At 44.4% G+C, this 20,790-nt stretch overlaps 1 protein-coding gene across 2 annotated transcripts in view; it reads left to right on the top strand.

The window, feature by feature from the left end:
- The window catches only part of TMEM178B (transmembrane protein 178B), a 233,928-nt gene that overhangs the window by 140,171 nt on the left and 72,967 nt on the right, over nt 1–20,790 (top strand). The gene's annotated exons all lie outside the window — the stretch shown is intronic.

The following is a 20,790-nucleotide window of genomic DNA, read 5'->3' as shown; positions in this document are numbered from 1 at the left end:
ACAGTAGTGGGTGACAGAGCTCTGCTAGTGCTGTTTGGTCAAGAAGTCCCTCTGGGATAAGTGGTCCAACCATTCAAAGCAATGGCAACAGCGATCTGCCAAGGTGATTATGATACGGGCTTTCTTTTCGGCAGCCTTTCCTTTCCCGATAAACCCTTCAGGTGCTGGTAAGACAAAGACAGAACCTATTCCAGCTGTGTGGGCAAGAGGCTGCTCCCTCCTAGGGTCAAACCCAAGCTCACCCTAGGAATGGGAGGACATTGTCAGAGGAGAGTCTCTAGGCTGAAATTTGTTCCCCTCCAAGGTCCCAACAGATTAAAAATCTGCTGTGTGTTTGTCCACGTTCCTGGCTGGGCATGCAGTATTCTGTAGCAGGAAAGCACTTGAGCCAGGTAATTAAACATGTCAGCTCTTTATCCAGGAGAGTATTATATTAAATTATGTACAGTAAATATTTTTGGAAGGTGGAATTCTAAAGAGAACTTATTGATTTATGGCAAAGGGCCAAGCTGCTGATGGGTTTGGCAGACGTGTTCAGCATCCAGGGCGAGCCATGGTACGGTGTGTGCTTGGGAGGCACAGGGGGGAGTCTGCTCTGTGCTCTGCGACTCTCCCTCCTTTGTGCAAGTGCACAGAAAAATTGTGAGCGCCCCTCGGCTTTTCATACGCCTGTTGAATCGATAATGGCGTTGCAGAAATGCTTGATCAGCGCTACTGTCTCAGCTGTTCTTGTAAATGGCAACATTAGCAGGACTACCCGGCCATAGCAAGCAAGGGTGGCAGTGAGGGGAGGGTGGAGAAAAATGTCAGCAATATGGATGGCCTTGCCAATGCTGTCAAGGGCTGGAGGCGATAAACGGGCAGGTGGAGATGTCATTTCAGCTCCCCAGGGAGACCAGGGTCAGACGTTCATAATATCTCTTTATTCCGGGGAGAAACGCTGTATAGAAGACAGAGGTGGTATACTTCTGTATGTTGCTCTCTGTCAGGGCTGATGGGCGCACCTGGCCTTTTGACGTTTGTGGGTTCCCAGTCCTCCTCAGAGGTGCTTTGCATCTCTGTGTATGGTCGGATGAGCCTGTCGGTCATCTACGATATAAGTAGGAAGTAATCTAGAAGAAGTCATGCTGCACTAGCTGAGAATGGGTTAGATAATCTGAAGAGATTTCTTATTTGTAATACCCTTCTTTTACTCCCTGGGGATTGTTTGCATGTGTATGTTTTAGCAAAAGGCACAGAATTCTTGCATGGCATTGTAGGAATGCCATGTATGCCTGCATGTGGCTGTGGTGCACGCAGCATAATGGTGCTAACTCACCTTACAGCTGTGTGATCACAACAGGGTGTACTACAGATGTGTGTGTGTGGAGGGGTTAGGCAGGAGCGCAGAGGTATTATTGTATAAGCATGTGGAACATTTACCGTATTTACTGGCTGTTAGGGTAGGATATATGGATGTGATTCGTGCATGTGAGGATATGTCCAAGCCTGCGCTTGTAGATGTTTGAGTTATAAGTAAGAATTTAGCTTGTAATATATACATATGTACACTATGCATTGCATACATGTGGGTCTTCCTGCGTTCCTATACTTTTCAAAGATAAACGCTTAGGTGGGGTAACCTGACATATATTGTGGAGTTGAAAAAATATTACTATGCATACAGGTGCATTTATGTTGTAAAATATAGAGACATTTGGGAATATTTTCCTAAGATTGTTAGGACTGATGGGAAGTTCTTAATGTTTGTGATAGTTTCTCAAAGGAAGAGAAAAATCCAGTGTAGTACAGTGTATGGCATTATGTTATCCACAGGGAGCCATCAGTTTGTTATTTAAAGATGGCTCTTCATTTTGCAGCGGAAGGTCATTTCACGTCTAAATGATGGAAGCCCATTTCACCTATAAAGATTTTAATCTAAAGTGCCCAGTGCTTCTCCTCAGCTGGAAAAGAGCTATCATTGGATCTTTCTGTGGCTATCATAAGAAAAAAATGAACCAGGGCAAACGGAGGGCCTTCTATGCTTTGTGGATATCATGTGTATCCAAGGGGACTCTTTTCCACTTTGAAATGTTCAGAGACTTGGTGCAAAGAAATGTCCAGGTGTTTTGGGGACATTTTTTAATTTTTCCAAAACTAAGGCGAAGTTTCACAAAGACACTTTTGAAGAGATTTGTCAATGTTTCCTGCTTGCGTTTGAAAAAATAAGCAACATCAGACAAGGCTGGAAAGGTAATGCATGCAAATTTGGAACATGTTTTCACTTACTTAAACAAATGGTGTCTGAATAGGCAATTCATCCAAAGTTGGATGCTCAAATACCAGTTTGCAGCAGCAAAGGAACATGCATGAAAATGCTGCAGTTTGGGGCATAACAGGAAATTTTCATCTCATGAAGTTTGAGCCGTTGCCTTGAAAAGCATGTCCCTTCCTCCCATCTCATAGCATAATAATGTATGGTTTACCGAGTATCTTTTCCCAAAATAATTGCTGAAATACTTTCTGCAGTTTGACTGAACATTCTTGGACACTGCCAAACAACCCAGATAAGATTTGCTTTTCCACTCTTCCTCTTCCATAGCACAGTAGGCGAGTGAGTCTCGAGGTCGTATTTAATCTGCTGACTTTACTGGAGTTGTGCCACGTTAGGCCAGCTGTGAAAATTTGGCCCTGGGTCACTAATGAGAGCTCTGTCACTGGAGCTCCAACCTTGCAGTGGTCTTATTGACACTGCTGGCACTTCTCTAATGCAAAAAAAAGCGTAAGAAAAATTTTGGTTATGATGCAGTTAAACTCTCTTTAATTTGGAAGTGATTATAATCAGTGGAGAAAATCCTGTTAATTAGGCAATTATATACTCCACTTCTCTTCCAGCCTCCCTCTTTCTTCATTCTCCACCTTGTTTTCTACTTTGGAAATCAGAGGAACAGACATATTAATCTTGGCTTCTAATTCTAAATTCATCTCCTGGGTCAACTTCATTTCAGTCAGCTCACCTCTCCCTTCAACAGGAGGATGATTTAAAACCTCCACCATACCATTGTGATTATTTAAAAGCGAAAGGTGACACTGTGTGTGTTTGTGTGTGTTCCTGTCTTTCAGTACACCCTCTCAGGACATCTCAAGTGTCTTTTACAATAAAACCTGCCGAGATGAGTTGACATCTGTTTCTATTGCAGCTTGAGGATGGCTATGAGTGAAGGCTTTACTGACCAAACATCCAAGGCTTTCCTGTTCTTGAGGTTATTAACTGGTATGCTAGATGTCAGTCAAAATTCACACACATGAAAAGGCATACCTCAGTGTAGCATACACACACGTAGCTGTATAGTGGGGGAGTAAGATCCTGTCAGCTTGTCACAATCCTTCTTATCCTTCATGTCCCCTTTCACCCCACCTTGTTTTTGTTTGATATTGGTTATCTTAGGAAACAAAGCTGTTTTACTTTCTCTAGGAGCATCACTGCCCTTACCAAAACCTGAAAATGCATGCAAGCTCTGGGGTCATCTTGTCTTTAATGCTGTAAAGGTATCCCTGGGGCTTCATGCAGTGACCTCTGGCATAAGGAAATACTGTCTATTTTAAAGCTTTTCAAAAATGTTCTCGCAGTCTCTGCCGTGATGGTTGCTTGTGAAGCAGAGACCAGACGGGTAATCAAAATCAGTAGTTATGCATGCTTGTTAGAGAAACAGGCCATCAAGACAGTACTTAAGGGGAGATTAAAGTATATCATCAATATAAATAGATATGTGCAAGGTTGGAAAGGGAGAAGGGAGGGGAGTGAGGAGAGTCTGCAATAGCTCAGCATTAAGGTTGTCAACCCTTTCCCATGCCAGAAGTGGGATGACGCACAGAAGTGGAACAGGAGTGGGTCGGCTGAGTGGAGACGGAGAGGAAGCAAGGGGGAGGCAGGTGGAAGCTAAGGAAGACTACGTGGGACCTGTGGAAGTGGAGTGGGAGTGGTTTTGACATGTGAAAACAAGTTTTGGAGCGGGTGTAACGAGTGGGAACAGAGCAAGAGTGGGTAGGGCCCACAGACGCTTAAAGACCACATTTGTATTTCTGACAGCTTTCCTCTCTTTTTGGTGTGGGAGAGCAGTGCCCTCTCTGGAGCACATCTGGAGGATGGGGAGAAGCAGCTGGCGGCATCTCCCAGCCTGGAAAGGGAAGAAGACAGGAGACATTTCAGAAACATTTAAATACTTTGCTCTCCAGCAAAGAACCAGACACCGGGATGCCATCAGCTACCACGCTTCTTGGCAGCAGAGCCTCACAGCATCATGTGTGGTGACAGCATTAAAAATGTTTGTTTCGCAATTTTTAGTCTCCTGCTGCCTGGAGGTGGTTCCCTGTCATGTGGACGGGTGACTGTGAGTTGGCCCGAGGCTCTCCTGACTCCCAGCGGCAGCTTCTGTTGCCCACCCCAGCAAGGGAAGCAAGGATCAATGGCGGGACAGAAAACAGCTCATCCTTGGAGCCAGGGCAGACCTAGCTATATCTTCTGACTCCAGCCTTCTCCATAGCACCAGCTGAAAATTGGCAAGAGACTTTGGTAAGGACTAAGAGGGCTGGTGAGTTTATAAAAGGCAAAGTGGAAATGCGCGGGAAGGGGCAGAGGAGCAAAGGCGCAATTTAGCCACCACCTTCTTGCCCAGGACTCTTAGGTAAAGCAAGATGTTGAACAGCACAGAGTGATGTGTTTTGGATGTAGGACTCCTGTTGTTCCCTTATATTTATATTCATGGGTGCCCTGTGGTGACAGAGGTCTTCAGAAAACACTGAGCTGTTTGTCTGTTTATCTTTATGTATCTATAAGTAAAGCTTGTTGTCAAACCCACAGAAATCAGAAAAAGAACTGGGACAATTTTTAGCTCCAGATAAAATATTCAGTGAACACGGGTCATTTCTGTTTGCAAACTGATTCTGATTATGGCGAATGCATTCTTTCTGAGTGTTATCCAAGCAGTGGGTGACTTTTCGCTCAGTGAAGGTTGTGGCTATCTGCTGCATGACTGACTCGTCTCTGGAATAGGTTTTCCAGTAGCGCTTTTGCTCTTTGACCAGATGTCTGAAATATTTTCAGTAGAAGAAATGCAACGGGAGAATAGAGAATAATAAATTTCTATTGTCAATTTGGACAATGCCCGTTAAGCCTTTAATGTCCAATAAGAGATATTTAAATAACAAGACAACAAAGAACAATGCAGCACTTATAAATGGCTCGGCGGTGCGCCCTCTGCTTTCATTCATAAATCCAGTGCGGGTGCTGCTTGGGCAGCCCTTCCACAGTGTATCGCAAGGCACGCGTGTCCCGGCAGCCACGCTGGAGCCTGATGTCCCGACCTGGGTTTCTCTTGGCGTGCCTCTCACAAACATCCCGACTTGCATGCAATATGGCCGATCGGGCTGTCGGGAGAGACACATGAAAATAAAACAGATTTCTCTCTGCTGTTTTATGAAGAAAAACAAGTGTGATAGGTTAGCCCCCGCCCAAATGCACCAAAAATAATAATAAAAAAAAAATGGAAAAGAGGATGGCAGTGGAAAGGGAGGGGAAGGAAGACAGCACGTTTTCTTGCTTTCCAGAAAGCACGGGCTAATTTTGACCCCTGGTTGAATTCGTCTGTGCTGGAGCCCACAAGAGAAGAATGCTTTTGCTGGCCTGCTGTTGCCATGGAGACCAGCAGAGACAAGAGAGGCAAACGACTGCCGGAGTCGACAACTTCTGAATTAAAAACAGGGTATTCCTGCCCTTCACACTCCTATAACCCAATTGCTGGTTTCTGCTCTTCACAGGCTGTAGGTGTAGTAGCTTTGATGGAAAGGGGGAGGCTGCTCTTTCCTTATCCCGTGGAATGATTATTTCCACACCTTTCACAACCCAACAAAACAAATACAGCTTTTTTTGTCTCACACTTGGTCCAAAAAAAAAAAAAAAGGAAAAAAGACAGAAAAAAAGACAGTGTGAAATTGTTCTTCCCACCCCCAAAACTCTCCACCCCCCTGGAGACTAAAAGGAAGTATCATCGGTTTAATTCAAACTATCACTTTCAGCTCCAGTGGGTGTGTGGAGGTGGGTGAAAGCTGAATTTCTAATTTCTGTCTCTGCCATCAAAAATGAGCGTGTGGATCAGGAGCTGACAAAGTCTGTTACCTGCCTCTTCCTGTCGGGTGAGCTTGGGGGAAGAGGAGAGAGGGAGGCGGAACACTCTGGAGACATTCAAAACCTGCCCGGACGCGTTCCTGTGCAACCTGCTCTAAGATGACCCTGCTCTGGCAGGGGGGTTGGACTAGATGATCTCCAGAGGTCCCTTCCAACCCTATGATTCTATGATTCTATCCTTTATATCTTCCTCAACTTCATTCTATATTTCCAATTATTCTAGAGAAGTTCTTGATGTTCAGTTTGTTTTGTTCTTTTTAAAACCACATGTATTTTACATGTATGCCTCTCTTGCCTTGTGCTTTTAGGGTTAGGAGGAACTAGGAGTTGCGAAAACAACAGGCAAAAGGACAAAGTGACCTTTCAGTGGCCTGTAAAAATGATGCTTTCTTTTTCCATTTAGGTTTCTATACTGTTAGACCTTTCCATAGTTACTCTTTTGCTACAGGATATCCCAGGTTGGTCCTTGGGATATCCTTGAATGGCAGGGCTGGGGACTGAGACTCAGTTACTGACTTGTGACCAGGCTCCCCCCGCACATCGTGCTTTGACATCATTTCATCGGCATGCAGCATCCCTTCGGAAAGACTTTTTAGTCTCAGCCTTCCTGAAGCTGTGCTCTGCCGAGAACCAGGCTGAGACTTCCCCCCTAAAACTTCAGCCAAATGCTCACCTCCAAACCCTGCTTCTCCTGTTTTGATCCCCACACCTACACATCTCTGAATGGGTATTTCAGGTAGCTGATTGGTAGCATACAGAGTAAATGCTGCATTAATACACATCATTTTAATCACCCTGTAGGCCCTGGCTCTAAAAGACCAAGAAGACAAGAAAATTGTTGTGAAAGGAAGTGAAATATAGAAGGTCAGAAACAGAAATCTTCAAAGTTTTGTTTTGTCCTGTTTTCCCAGGTCCTCAAATGGCTTTAATTTTCCTCTTTCACTGTTTCTGATGGGACTAGCTCCAGTCCTATCAAAATACCACATTTGGGTTCTGGAAAGATTTCCCTAATCTGTTTGAGATCTTTGCTTTTACATTCCCTAGCCCGCTTTTTCCTATCCACCCCCAGGAATCCCAATCCTAACTTTCCCTCTGTGGGAGTCGTTGGTGGGGAGATAATCAGGACTGGTGACATTTGGTGTCTAATCCTCCCCAAGGCCTTCCTCTGAGCTTCACTGTCCGGTAGCGGTTGAGAACATTTGTTATCCCCCAGGCTTGGGGCCCAAGCAGGAAATAAGTATTTTTAAGAGACAGAGATGCGTTTGTTATTGACATCTGTTCTTGTTTTAATGAGAATTAGAAAGAAGGAGGATGGGTTTCAGATGGAATTAAGCTTCCCTTTTCTCCAGCAGGAGACTCCATTACAAGTCCTTCCAAAGATGTTGCTGAGTCTTCAGTAAAGGAGAAGGAAATCATTTACACACTGACGAAAATCCCAAGAGCAGTTAAGCACTGCTCCCCTCGCCACCCTGCTCTCCTGCCTCCCCTTCTGCCCAGGTTGGCAGAGTGAAATGAACAGTTTTCTTTTCTGGTGAATCATAGCTATAATTTCCCCACCTTGACTCACCCATTGCTTTGAAATGCAGATCTTTCTCTGGCTTCTTCACAGAGGTCCTTCTATAACTGTTTCTCTGTAATAAAGTCTGACTGAGGAGCAAGATTGATGTCCAACGTGATAATTCAATCACCGGCCTTTGATGATCTATTAAATCAGGCTGTGATGTCTTCTGATCTGCCTTTTGCTGGAAAGAGCCCTTGCAGCAGTGGAATTGCTTGCTGCCTCCATTAGTTTGTAAATAACCTGGACATTTGGAGGTCAGTTTGGCGTGACGCTCTCTGGCTCAGCAGGTGGCCCGCACCATTGAGCCCATTTGATTTTTGATTTTTGAAGGCTTTAAGTCAGGAAGAATAATCGATAGAAGATTTAAAAAAAAAAAAAAAAAAAAAAAAAGTAAAAAGTTGCCCCTTCATTTGCCTCCCGTGCTCTGTTGCTCCTGTTCCTTTCCTTCCCTTCCCTTCACATCTCTGCTCTCACCTTTTGCGAGGATAGGGTGTGTTTTTTTAAAAAAACTGTCATCCGAAGATAGGCTACTAGCTTGTACTCATAACTGTGAGATAAATGCCTTTGGGTAGCATTTTTGGAACAGATACCTTCCCAGTGCTGATGAGCTTGACAGCAAGGAACGCACTGTGCTGATTTTTCCACTTCCCGAGAGATAAATTCCACCTTTACTTCAGCGTCATTTCTGCTTCTCTCTTCCACTTCTGAGAGAAGTTTGGGCTTTGCATGTTGGCGGGTGTTTTTTTGGGGTCTGTCAGCATGGATGGAGCAGTCTGGGAAGGCTCCTGTTGCCCCTTGTGAATTCAGTGACTGGGAGAGCCCAGTCTTGCCTCTGTTGCTGCAAGGTGCGGGGTGAACATGTAGAAAGATGTTTCCTGGCTTGCTGGTTATCCATGGTTTGGAAGTTAGAGGCAGCCTGAACCCAGAAAGGTTATTACGTGAGGCACAGTGCTGTGTGCGTGAAGCTGCGTTACATCCAGGGCCATAGCACCTCCTCTAAGAGTGCAATCGCTTGGATGTCTCTGGGTTGCTCTTGGACTTGGGGGAAGTGGGGAAGGGAGTGACGGCAGGGGGGCAATCCTGCACGGAGCTGTTGTGGATCCAGCTGGTTTTAGAAGCTCCAGCCGCCCCAGCCCCACCTGGGCTCTACATGCAGCTGATGCTGGAGGCATGGAGAAGTTCCATCCTCTACCTGGTTCAAAGATTCTGGGCACTGGGAATGCTATGAACCATGATGGACATACACCCCACCCCAGAGGCTCTGTGGCAAGCAATCTAGTCCAGGAGGGTTAACCTTCATCTGGAGTTAATAAACCTATTTGGACTTAAGCTGGGTCCATACAGAGACCCCAGGACGTTTCTGTATCACATTCCTCACTGGTTTAGCAAGACTAATTTTGTGTTATCTGGGATAACCCAACCTCTCTCCCCTATTACTCCTGATAGCGGAACATTGACTGTAGTTCAGCTTGCATGAGGGATCGTAGAGGTGGAATGGCCTCGTCACCAATTAGGGATGAAAGGTGTCTCTTCTTTGGCAAGTACATCACGACAGTGTTTAGTTCTCATTCAATTAGCTAGAGAACAGAGGTGATATCACTGATATCCTACCGTGTGGTAGACAGATGAAAGACCCCATTGCAAATATAATAAATCTGCCAGGCAATTTCACTTGCAGTAACTGCTTCTGTGCTCCACTCCTAGGTCTTGAGGAGAAGTTGCCATTCATATTGGGTAAGGATGTGTGTTTGTGAGAAGTATTTGATGTTCTTTTGGGATGAGAATGAAATTATCAAACTCACGGTGCTCAGTTAAAGTGTGAATTCAGGTTCCCAGAGGACAGTGTCCTGACTCACAGGGCCATCTCTTTTCTGTAAAATAGCTGTTCACAAAAATTCCCCACTAAAATCTTTCAGTCTTCAAAGAAATATAGTTCTCAACTTGTATTGAAACATTTAACTTGTCAAGTAAATAGGTTGTATTGAATGGAAAATAGTTTGATGCTGTTTTTTAGTGGTTGTGTTGTGCCATGAGAAATAGCTTCCTTTCTAGTAGTGACGCCTCCTGCAATACTACTAAAAATATGGAAACCCCCATGATATTAATCCTGAAGGTCTGAAAGTGGCTGCACTGTAAAAGGAAAATGGCAAGCTTGTAGGATTCTACACGTGGTCTGAAAAGCCTTTTGCCTATACAATATGGGGTTTATTTAATCTTTTTGAACAAAACACTGATAAGATGAATTTCTTTAAAACTAAGCATTTTGGATTTGCATCAGTGTAAATAGGACAGAATTTGCTCTGCTATTTCTACCCCCCTCTGTCTTTAGCTATGTTGCCGATTAGGGCTAATTACAAGGGACTGACTCACCACTCCATTACAGCTCAGGTTTATGCCACTGTAGCTACCATTTAAATGAATCAGGCTGTGTGGCTGCATCAGCCCTGCCCTTGTTCTCCTCCCTCCTACCTGGCTCCTTTTTTCTTCATTTTCAGACTCCACGTGCCCTCCTTCACTCTTTCCACACAACTCACGTGCCCCATTCAGGTCTCTACCCAGGGTCTTCCCTGTTTGGCTGCCTTTTGCGAAGGCCTTTTCCCTGCTAGCGCTGCCTACCACACTTTGCAGGAATTTAGCATTTCGCTGCTTCGTCTGGGTTGCAGTCGTTTTTCATTTGACATTATTTTTGCAGGGCTATCATAAAGATCATTTGTCAGACTCTAGGAGAGAGCTGTGCAGGCAATAGGGTGGAAATTACCCAGCTTGGGTCAGTCCCTACCGAGCCCCTGTCGCAGGGCAAGAGAGAGAGGTTTCACAGTGGGAAGTTGAAAACCTTTTTTATTTCACACGCAGTCCTTCCGCATATTTTCAAAGAGCCTTGCCTTGCATAGCATACTCTCATGTTTCCTTTTGATATTCTCACTTCCCGCCTCATATTTTATTCTACCTTCACATCAAGGCCGTATGTGGTGCCAGCTCATTCTGAGCTGTCATTATGGTAGCTGGAGAGCTGACACCACAGGCCAGTATTTGTTGTTTTGATCATGGATTTTGGGTTACAGAGGTACGTTAGCAGTATTGGGTGCTAGGTCTGCTGCTAGTCTGTGAGATGTGGTTTCTTAAGGAAGCTTCTCAGGCGTGCTCAGGCTGTCTTCAGGACAGCTGAAGAAAGGGGCAGGACATACTGCCTCTTTACCTCCTTGTCTCTTTGGGGCTAATTTTTAGGGCTGCAAGATGCATGTGCAAACTGGGGCTGCTCATGGTTGCTTTGGCAATGTCAGAACAGGAAAATACTATATTTCAGCTACATAAATGAAAGGCAGGAGAAGAGCAGGGACATGCAGCATAAAAGTGACTTTGTGTCACCTATCTACCAGCTTAGAAAGCACACAGTATGATGTTCTCATCCAAACACTCAAATTGGAGTGGAAATGGTACTTAGCCTCGTGTGAAACATGTTCTGTTGTGGTCCTCTGGAGCTGGACTACAGCAGGACTTGTTATTCATCTTGGACTATGTGTAATTCATAACATGGACCACTTCTCGGCTACTGTACTACAGGTCTTCTCAGTCTGCTTCACAACTGTAAACTACATTATAATGTAAAGAGAGCGGCTTGTGGACTCCTCCTTCCAATTTGCCATCTTGCACAAGCTCCCCAATTGCTGAAGAGCACATTATTTCCTTGTGAGAGCAGCAGCAGCAGCAACTGCCTACCAAAGAAAAAAGTAATTTTAAGGGAGAATGCAATGCATTCTTAGGTGGGGGGTATGAGCACTCTGAACAGGCAGGCCTTTGCAAACAAAGAGCTGATGCTCAGCAAGACACGCACGGTTTGTGGCACGTCTCTGGGGAACCTGTGTGCTGGAGTTTGCCACCCAGTACAGTAGTGTCACAGCTGGAATTCAGTCTTTTTGGGAGACTTACTCAAAAGCCAGGAATAGAAGCGATATTCACTCTAGCACTGAGAAGTGGAGCACTGCCGTAGAAAGGGAGTCCCCAGGCCAGAGATAGAAATGCTGCGGCTGCTATTCTTAACCACTTGAACTCAGCAAGATCCAAGGGCCAGGCTTCAAGAGAAATCTCTACATCGAAGGGCCTGATTCTCTTTTGAATAGGTCTGGCCTGCAAAAGAACTAACTGTTTTGAAGTGGATACAGCTAAAATAGTCAGGGGAACAGTACTGAAAGCTTAGTCTACTAATTGCACCAATGTATCTATGCTAACTGTATACCGAAAACTCCCCGATATCTTGTTTAGCATGAATTCCAGGTACGGAAAGCCACAGACCATATTACAGTTTTCACTCGCAAAAGCGAACCAGCTCTAGACCCAGCTTGGGTGTCTGTGGCCAAGCTTGTTGGTCTGTCCTGCTCAGTACCTGCTACCCAGGATGAGACAGTGCTTAGAGATGCACAGACCCAGCGAAACAGGAAGCTTGTTGGTGGATATCCCACCCCTGGGCAGAACTTCCCAGAGCAGCCAGGCTGGAAGAGTTGCCTAAAAAGAGCATAGCGAGTCTTGCTAAGGCAGTTAGGACTGGCCTTGTCCTGCAGGGTGAGCTTCTGTGCCTAAAGGTTTCTTGGCTGATCCACCAGCAGAGACATGTTCTACAACGAAAGAAGGATTTTCTACTCAACTAACAGGGCAATTAAAACCTTGTTTTGAGCTATGCATGTAACAAATGGGTGCTGAGCACACACACAGATTCAGCTTTGCTCTGGATGCAGAACAGTGTGTTTGCACGATGGTTACCCCTCCTGGTAAGCTAGTTGGATCTATATAGAGCTAGACAGAGCCAACCCGTGTTTCTGCGCCATTGTCCAGTATGTTTACAAGCCAAGTGGTCTACTTGCAAGTAATTAAGTGGAGCATGTCTTTCTAATGCTTTGTCACTAGAAAGGACTGGAGCTGGAACTCCTTCCCAGTTATATGGCCTAGTTAGGGCATTTCCATAGGGTTGGACCCTCTTGTAAGCAGGAAGCTCTCAGTCTCACTGTGTAGAGGGGAACCTCACATTCATGCATTCAGAGGAGGGAATTCCTGTTCTTTGCAAAAAAAATAACTATGGCATGTATATGCATCATATATATCTATTTAGCAACTGAAAAATTGCTGATTTGGAGCTTAGTCTCTTGCAGTTGTGTACAAGAATAATTTCAGTTCGCATTTTAGGCAGTTTACAAAGTTGAGGACCAACCACTTATACACTGGCTTTTTGCCTGCTGCAAGTCGCTGTAACTAACGAGATTATCATTTTGTGGTAGAATGTATTTACAGAACTGGAAAACAAAGGTAGTTGTAAATGAGTTAACGTTTTAAGAGAGCTAGGACATGCTGGATCTTTTCAGTATTATCTAAAGAAAATCACAAATTTGGTCTTGTGGAGTTTGGTTCACCCTAATAGGACACAGCAGGATAACTTAAATGAGACTTCTGAGAGCAGTTTCACAATCAGAGGCTTCCATCTCTGAAGACCTAAACTGGAACGATAAAAGCAGTTGTTTTAATGCCCCCACAGGGTGTGATGCCGTTATGCTAATTTGCACCACAATGCCAAAGACTCTGCTTTAATAACAATAATGTCTTAGTTAGACCAGTGGCTTAGTAACTGCCTTTTAAGATGCAGTGGATGAATCAGGGATTTGGGAGCAAGTAAAGCAAATTAACTTTGTCAGCTTATCCTTGAGTGGAGAGTGCCACTTCTCTTTGCACTCACAGACAACTTCAGAGGTGGAGGAACTTGGAAGACGAGAAATAGTCAAAATGGAAAATTGAGTGCTACTTACATGTGCTTTACAGACTCCTCTTGTCATGCCTGTCAGTGACAGGACTGATTTATTCCCTCCTCTGTTTAACTCCAGGCAAAATAATCATCACTGTAGTCATGATGTGTCAATGCCATCGTCTTTATTTTTCATCATTCTTGGCAAAGAGACCATTGTCACTGACACCAACATCTTTCTGTTTTCCTCCTGCTTCTCCCAACACATTGTGGTCAGAAGGCAGAACATGGTGTCTGGGAGACAGAGGAATTTAAGCCAAAGGTCGCGGAGGCTATTCCTACCACTCTGCTTCCAAGAGCACCGAGTCCCAGTGGCAATCACAGCAGGGATGATGGTGGCACTGGTAAAAATAAAGGCATTTTTTACTTTGTTGAGGCTGATGGTAACATTTCTGGTGTCAAATGTAACAAATTGCTTTTTTGTGTGTTGTCATCAGTTTTTTTCCCATTATACACTCCACAAGACATGGGTAGGTGTACCCAGTATTTCCACTGCCAACCACTGTTCCTCCAGCTGCAAGTGATCACTAAAGTCTCTCCAAATACTTCTGAAGAGGAAAGGGGCCAGCAAGTCTTTGTAACCAAGCAGCTGGGATAAAGTTGAGTTGCTGGCTTGCTTACACCTCATATTTTAGGCACAAGGGACATAACCAAAAGGGAAGGCCACCAAGCGCAGTTTAGAGCTATAAGGAGTTGCCCTGATTATGTTAAAGCTGTAGACACATTCAGAGAAGTTCTTGGCAAGTCTCTCCCTCAGCTGTGCACAGCCATTTTGTTGGGCCAAACTGTGGATTGAATGCCCCTGGAGTCCAGTTGTCCTTTAACACTCCCTGGTTGCGTCATGAGCCTTTCCTTTCCTGTCTGGTTTGTTTCAGGCTTTTTGTAATGATCACTTGTCATATTGTGCATCAGTTGATCTCAGTTCTTTTGCAAATAGGCAGATGCCAACAACACTAAAGTGCAAATTGCATGGGCTAGCATTTCTGCCGGTACTTTTAGCAATGTGACCACGGACTGAATGGTATGGACAGGGAGATAGCCCATAAACTTCGGTGTTGGCATCTCCAGTTGAGGGTACAAGCACATTGGCAAGGCAAAGGTTATAATGATGGTATCTGAGAGTCACAGGAAAAAGGCCTGGATCAGATCTCTGCTGGCCAGGCAAGCCATCGCTCTGCACGGAGGCAGGACCAGCCACACTCACACCCGCTCTGCCAGGTGTTTGCATGACTTGCTCTGCCCCGGGAGCCCTGCAGTCAGCCTAGATGGTCTGTTTCCATGGTAAGCCCCAACTGGAGACCGTTTCACTAAGGTCTAACCCGCATCTTGCTCACCACAATCAATTCAAACTTATTTCTTGTCCTGTTCCCTATGAACAAGGAGGTTTATTGCCTGCCTTTCTGCAGTCACCTTTCCCGTGTCTGAAGACTGCTGTATCTCCTTTCAGCTTTCTGGAGACTAAACACTCTGAATTCCCTTCAAACTCTGACCCCTTTGGTCATGTTTTCCAGACGTTTGATCACTGCTGTTGCTTTCCTGTGTTACCTGTGATGTGCAGATGGTGGACTTTTATCTCTGAGACTGTCAGCATAGCACTTTTCACCAGCATTATCTCATTTGAAATAAAAAACACGAGTAAAGCACCACTCTGACCCACAGCATCTGTACGCTTCTGTTGAAGGAGTGAGGGTCATTACTGTCACCTAATGAATATTGGTTTTAACCCAGATTGCATCAGTCCTTCCTTGCTATGCATTGCTCACCGTTTTAATCATCAGAACTGGAGATAAACAAGGTCTCAAGTGAATAAGCTTCTTGGCTCTGTTCTTATGGACTCCTGGGAGATGATGATTTATCTTCCATATGATATTGAGGACTGGCATCTGTGAAAGATGAAATGACATGAACAACAAAAGGACAGATTTGTCATTGCATAGTTACCTCTTCCTATGTAAGTGCATTCGGGAATACTGAGCCGGGTGGTTGAAATTAAAGAAAGGAGATTAATCTTAGTAGTAGGACTACTAGGTGTATAAAGCTAGTCAGTTAAAAAAAGGGCATGAAGGCTTTGAAACCATAATCCAGACTAAAACACTGAGGATTCAGACTTCAGCTAGGCTGCTGGTCTTGTCTTTTGCCTCCTTGGCAAATGTTTCCTGTTATTTGAGGTTGTGACCCCATAGTTTAATGCAAACAGCAGTGTTAATAAAAGGTTCTCAAATGTTTCTTTGCAGAGAGTAAGCCTTTGCTGGAATTTGTCTGAGTGTGACCTATGGCTGGCAGTCCCTTGTCAGCCATATGGTACAGTTAGGAACTGTTGTTATTTTGGAACTACCTAGAGAAAAGCTACATGAAAGCTACATGTTTTAGGACAAGAGAGTAGCGTTAGGGTAAATGCTGCAGTAGGAATTCACTTAGAATTCGGGCTGCTTTCACAAAATGTTGCTTTTATGCAAAAGCGTGCTGTGCCGTGCTGTGTGCATGTGTGGAACCAGGGAGCAGGAGCTTGACTCATGGAGAGACAGAAACAGAGGAGGAAATGAGGGAATCGGCACTCGGTGCCAGTTGTATTTTTGCTGCAACCTTCTGTTTTACAGTCAGAGGATTTTACACTAGGTGGGAAGGTGGTTGACACAGGCACAAAATAGCCACCGATGGGGAGAAAAAGAGAAGCTGAAAGGAAGAGAGAAAAGAAGAAAGATTGTTGTTTCCCATTGTGGAAAGGGGGAATGATAAACTTACTTTCTTACAAAAGGGATTCAGTCTGTGAAACTGTTCAGTTGCAGGACAGATTTTATTCCTTACATGCATGGATGGTTTCTGTCCTCTCATTAACCCGGTCCAAATGTTCCAGATGGCCATAGTCAGCGCCCCATATTTCGGTTCCTTCACTACATCCAGAGGCAGCTGAGGGTTAACATTTCCTCTAGAAAATAATGCCCTTTTCCTACGTCCGCTCTTTGTCTCTCAAAAGGCTCTGAATGACAAGTTCTGCAGAGTGGTCCCATGCCAGCAGAGAGCTCAGCAGTACTGGGATTTGCAGGTAATGAAAGTGCGTCAGAGAGAAAGCACCACGACAAACAGGAGTCAGGTTAAAGTACCTGAATGCTTCTGGCCTTCCTTCAGTCGTCCAGTGTTAGTGCCACCGACATGCCAGTACTGTACTATAGCCGTACTTGGCTCTTCACAGAGGTACCAGAAAAGCCCCTGCTCTGAGGGGTGTGCAGCCTGAGCCCCATGGCAGTGTCTCTGAGGTCGAGTGCCCGTTGGAGGTTGCATGGAGGAGACAAAGCCACCAGGTGAAACAGTGCATGTCCTGGAGCTCCTCTTTGTGTCACATTGCTGTGTTCACCCATGATCTGAGGAGGGGGAGGAGGAGGAGTCCAAGAAGGAATGAGGGACAGCGGTGTTGTTGTAGGAGTCCTCTCCATCCTGTCTTGACCTCAGCAGCCTTTGGCTCTCCCATTGCAATTCCCTCCAGTGCTTCTGGTGATGGGAGGTCACGCAGCCCAGGGTAATAAACTGGTGTGCTTGTCTCAGCCTCTCACCATTTTACAGCCAGTAATGCATTTGTAATGAAGTGCCAGTAGGTTCCACTAACTACTGCAGAGAGGCGAAACTGCTTATCTGCGGTTTTGTAGGTCTCGCTCAGCGAGAGCTTCTATGGCTCAGTTTGCGAGGGGCTGCTCTTCTGGGATCAGAAGGGCCTGGGCTCTGTCCTCAGTGACTTTTTGCAGTTTTGTGTGGCCGGTATGTGTAGTGTTGGTGATTACGGTGACATCCCAGGAAGCTATAGGTTGTTTGGAAGGGGTACTCTGTGCTCACACAGCGTTTTTTACAGCCTGTAAACGTCCTCCTTATCTGACGTAAACTCAGCGCTTGTTCTCGTGGGTTCAGCTGCGGTTTGTGAAGAGGTGAGATCTGTGAACGTCCCAGTTCAAAAGGCACTACAGCAGCAAGCGCAGGAGTCACATGCTGCGAGCCCAGCCATAGTATCTGTGTTGTTGCTCTGACAAGTTTGCTTACCTTGTCTGCCGGTCTGGGAGCAAACAGAAGTGGCTTAGAGGCGGAGTCCCCTGGGTGAGCTGCCTAGTTTCAATCTGGTCATTTTTTATGTTTGGAAGAGCCAGCGGATCAATGCAGGGTACGTGAGGTCAGGCTTCTCCATCATGGGGAGTCTGAGGACCTCTGGTTTCCTGGATTTGCACACCCATATGTCGTAGCTGTCTCCCCTGACCTTCACCTTCCAAGAAAAACTTTTATTCTCGTCCTGACAGATGCCAGGATGGGAAAAACATTATTCTCTCTAATTTTATTTCTATTTTCTTTATCTCTTTCACCCCTTCTCTTCCCCCAGGTTAAAAAGAGAAAAGACATTTGAGACATCTAGTAACTAATTTGCGTGGGGCGTTCTGTTTTTTAACATCCCTCCCTATTTCCTGCCTTGATTATGTATTACTCAAGTGGTGTTTTCTGTTACTTAATAGCTATGTCTTGAAAGACCTCACAGAAGCCTTACTCATTTCTTTAACTGGGAAATAAATTTAAGTAACCCACCAAATTATTTTTGAAACAAATAACATGATATTTTAGAATAAAATGTTTACTAGCTCTTTCTCTCTTGTGTCTTCTCTCTCCTCTGCAGTTTATAAATTCCTGATACAATCTCTTCTTTCCTAACTTTTTGCAGGCACGTAAGAGAGCCCCAACTACCCAGTGTTTCACTTTCATTTGAAGGCATCTATAAAATTGCATGTTACAATATATGGTGTTGCTCTTGTGTAACAGTTTATAATCTGTTTTATGGACCTTAACGCCATCCAGTCCTCTTATTCCCTTAAGACAGGTGTTGAAATTAAATTGCCTGCAAAGGCTTCTTTATTTTTGCAGCTGTTTTAGGGAGAACTTGCTTATTCTTTGCATTTGCTTAATTTTTCTTTTGCTATTTCTTTTCCTTCATGTTCAGATGGTGTAAACCAATTTCTGTGTTCCTCCAGATTTCCAGCTTTCAGTCCCATGGAGGGGAAAGTGGGACAGAGGTGGACAGCAGGATGAAGCCAGGGAGAGTGTATGTTTCTTGCTTTGCTTTTACAGCAAGGTTTCGTCTGTGAGAAGTCAGTAGCCATCTACTCACCGGGAATGATGTGCAACCTTTTCACTGCATGAAACAGCTCGTATCATCCTGTTCAGCGGGCACTAAACAACACAGTGTGGGCTCCATCTCGTGTCGTACGCTGCCAGCTAAACAAAAGGCCTCCGGGTCCCAACTATGCTAGAGATGTATCTATAATGACTTTTTAAGGATGTACAATGAATGGGAATGAAATCTGCTTAACTCCTTAGCTTCTGGGCAGCCCCCTACTCCTGCTGTTTTCTGCTCCTGTCTTTTGAACTAGCTCTCAGCATGAAGGTCTTGAACTGCTGCTGTGATTCTTGCTCAGGCTAGGAAACTGTTCCTACTTTATTGCAGTCTAGATAGGAGGCAACATCTTCGAAGTGCTCTAAGAATGTACTCCTTTTCTTCTTTGGCTCCCTAATTAGATATGAGAAGTTACGATGTTTTTAACTAGGTTTTTCTTTCCTCAAATAGCTCTGCAGGTGGGCTTGCAGATTTTTCTTTAAAAAAAGGAGGATTTTTGCTGAATTCCATGTTTAGACAAGAGCATGTTTTTTGGTTGAGACACTGGACTGAGAGTAAGACAGTTGGATTTTACTTTAGACTTTGCCCACGCTTTGTTCTTAAGTGCCTCATTTGCCCTTTTTATAGGCACAGTTCATCCCTGCAGTATGTAACAGGAATATAACTGTGTTGAAAACGCACTTATACTGTGGCCAGGTTTAGTGCTGCCTTGTAATTTTCTGATCTGCCAGCTAGGGATAAGAGTACTTGCCCATTAATGGAGAAATGTTCCAATTTACCAGCCCAAGAATTAGAAATCAGAAGCCAGTGCTGCAATAAGAAAATTGACTTAAGAAGCAAGACTTTTTTTTTTTTTCAAGTGGAAACTGTTTTTCAATTAACTTCAGGTTTTTGAATCATAAGACTTGATTTTCACCAACCCCTGCCCAATGCTACGGATCTTGCATATCAGTTGACTTCTGAGAATTAGGGCTTCACACAAAACAAACTAGAACAAGCAAAGTGGTGAGACTTAAGAGAAAATCAAGAGAGATGATAATACTGATCTTGTAGAGACAGGGCTTCATTTGTTAGTATTTGTAAATTGTTTTGTAAGCCTTGTATAGCATGAGCTATAGAAAGAAGCATTACTGTGCCATGTGCATCACCAAATGATGCACCACATGTCTCTTCAAAGCGCGTGTGAAGTGAGAGCGTGGGGCAATGAAGTATTTCCATCTCCATTCACTAATGATTGCTGAGCAGGTGCTCATCTCGTAGGCTGCCTGCACACAGACTGCTTTGTTCCAGGCTAACTCTGTGTTCTGCTGTTGTGTTTCTAATTTAGTAACTCCACAAGATGTAAGATTTCTCAAAAAAGAAGGAATATGACTAAGATAAATAGTCCTTGTTGCTTTTTCAAGTATTATATTCACATTTAAATCCAAGATGTGTAACAGTGATTTTCAGTATTGTAGCACTCTAAAAGTGCAGATAGTAACCCGGGATGTGTCTCCCCAGCTTCCACTACCACCAGTGAGATTTACAGAGTGAAAACTGAGTGTCCATTGACCTGTAAGAGCTGAATCTTCTTTGCACTCGAAGTGACACTAATTCCTGTAATTCCCAATGTGGAAAACCTTGAGGTGTTTTTCCCATTTCATGACTGAAGGATTTATGAGCCCACAGCTCCTGTATGTGAATTTTGTGAGCGTCAGGGGGAAGCCTGTCTGTTGTCTTCTGAGCAAAGGGATATGTGAAGAGCAATGAACAATAGGCTTCAAAAGACTTGGGGTCAGGCATTTTTTCTAGACTGACACTGCTGTAGTTTATACAGATGTGGCCACACTAGCTTAAAATAGCCTGATAGAGTCTTCCTAGCATGGTATCTGCCTGGACATCAGTGTGAGCTGCAAAGCCTACCCAAGAGGCTGCGTAAACATTTTTCAGTTAACCCGTATTGAGCTACTGTAGATAGGTCCTAGCAATCCCCAAGTTAAGTTAGATATGTCTACACAAATGCAGATATACCAGGCTCTTAGGGGAGGAAATTGGCTCGTGTAAATGTGCACAGGTGGCTTCTGATAATTCCATATATGACTGTACATTGGAATATGGTATCAGCAGAGAAGAAAAACCTCTTTTCCTCTTTTCTTTTAAAT

This window comes from Chroicocephalus ridibundus, chromosome 1 (assembly GCF_963924245.1).
Source record: "Chroicocephalus ridibundus chromosome 1, bChrRid1.1, whole genome shotgun sequence".
Taxonomy (NCBI): Eukaryota; Metazoa; Chordata; class Aves; order Charadriiformes; family Laridae; genus Chroicocephalus; species Chroicocephalus ridibundus.
This window is presented reverse-complemented; position numbering and strand designations above follow the sequence as displayed.